This window comes from Schistocerca gregaria, unplaced genomic scaffold (assembly GCF_023897955.1).
Source record: "Schistocerca gregaria isolate iqSchGreg1 unplaced genomic scaffold, iqSchGreg1.2 ptg000199l, whole genome shotgun sequence".
Taxonomy (NCBI): domain Eukaryota; kingdom Metazoa; phylum Arthropoda; class Insecta; order Orthoptera; family Acrididae; genus Schistocerca; species Schistocerca gregaria.
The window spans coordinates 6,518,458-6,520,304 of record NW_026061737.1 but is presented as its reverse complement, the minus strand read 5'-3'; the positions used below and the strand labels follow the sequence as shown (position 1 = coordinate 6,520,304).

The 1,847-nt window shown below is 44.4% G+C and overlaps 1 non-coding gene across 1 annotated transcript; it reads left to right on the top strand.

Annotated features, from left to right (window-relative positions):
- The first annotated feature begins 1,363 nt into the window (after window positions 1-1,363).
- Window positions 1,364-1,438, top strand: Trnat-ugu (transfer RNA threonine (anticodon UGU)). Its single transcript has one exon. It is a non-coding gene; the product is annotated as a tRNA-Thr (tRNA).
- Window positions 1,439-1,847: the final 409 nt, after the last annotated feature.

Genomic DNA, 1,847 nt, shown 5'->3' with positions numbered 1-1,847 from the left:
ATACAAGCAAGAATACAAACGGCTTGATTAACAAAAACCTTGGATCCCAGCTGTCAGCATTGCTTTTTGGTCATTCAGCAAAAGACCATGCTTCAACGGCGTTAAGTTTAGAAAAGTTTAGAAAGTGTTGCAGTTTATAAAAGACATAAAAAAACGATTAAAGAAAAAATGCTTTGCAGACCATGAACGGTCTAAGTAAGTAAAGAAGCGGATGATAAGCTAGCTCTTTATGCAAATAAGTTGGTCAGTTTAAGTTCCGAGACATGTCATGCAGCAGGAACGGAATCCTATAGTTGCTACGATTGGCTAAAGGAAAAGTTTTGCAGAATCACGCGAAATCACTTCTGCAAGTGGCTGAGAATCTCGTAATGAATAAAAATTCTGTACTGAGAATTCCAAGGTGGGAGAGGCGAGATTCCTCCCCCCCCCCTTCCCCCTTCTCAGAATCCTATCCTTCTTTACCTACAGCAAAAAATAAATAAATAAATAAAACTAGAGAAATTTCTACTGTGAAACTATTTGCATAGAAGAGAACGGCCATTAAAATTTAACTCTTCAAAGTTTTAAGCCCTGGCCCGTTCGAAAATTCAATTTCTTTGTAGTTGCATTTTTTAAAGGTGTACTTGTCTAGACTCCTGGAACGGAAAGGTTTTTTTTTTTAATCCGTGCTTTACAAAAGTTTCTACAGTCCATTGTTTGAAGCAGTGTCACGGCTGCCATGAGCCGCGCGGGGTACCCGCCATGTGTCCAACGCCTTGTCACGGTTCGCGCGGCTCCCCCCGTTGGAGGTTCGAGTCCTCCCTCGGGCATGGTTGTGTGTGTGTTGTCCTTAGCATAAGTTACTGTAAGTAGTGTGCAAACATACGGACTGATGGTTCAAATGGCTCTGAGCACTTTGGGACTTAACATCTGAGGTCATCAGTTTCCTAGAACTTAGAACGACTTAAACGTAACTAAATTAAGGACATCACACACATCCATGCTCGAGGCAGGATTTGAACCTGCGACCGTAGCGGTCGCGTGGCTCCCGACTGAAGTGCCTACAACCGCTCGGCCACATCGGCCGGTCTATCATGTATTCTAGAAGAGCTGCAAGGTCGTCAGTGGCGCCTGTTCTTTCTAGAACAGTTACTATCTTCATATCTATGGTTAAACGTCACCCAGCCATTGACCTTCGTCTGTGCGAATGCGCACAGGCTACCGGAAATCTTACGGGAATCGTCACCTTAGTGTGAGCCAGTAATGAGTGGATGGACAAATACCTAATAAGTACATTACGTAATCGGATTGTGGGCGGTTCGGGGTGTGAGTCTCACGGGAAGCGTGCGAGGGATAAATTCCTGCAGTAGTGCTGTTCATTTGTGCCCTCGATAGCTCAGATGGATTGAGCGTCTGCCTTGTAAGCAGGAGATCCTGGGTTCGAGTCCCAGTAGCGGCACACTTTTCAGCTGTCCCCATCGAAGTATATCAACAACACCTGTCGGCAGCTGAGGGTTTCAATTAATTATCAGTTGTGTAGGTGATTCGATGAACCCTTTGCCAGGCACTTAAATGTGTTTTGCAGGGTATCCATATAGATGTAGATGATAACTCGTCCCGTGTCGCACGTGCTCAAAAGGATTCATACTGCAGAATGCATGCAAACATACTCACCGAAAATACGGACGAATATCAAGTGCAGGCTGCCGAGTGCTGCATATCCAGCTTAGACAGATCGGCTTCTCCTGCCAAGAAGAACAGGAAGTTGCTGTCTAGGAACAATCAGAGGTAGAGGAAGGGCTGATAAATACTCCTTGAATTGCAGACTAAACGTAAATAACGAAAATACATTTTTGGTAAAAATTGGT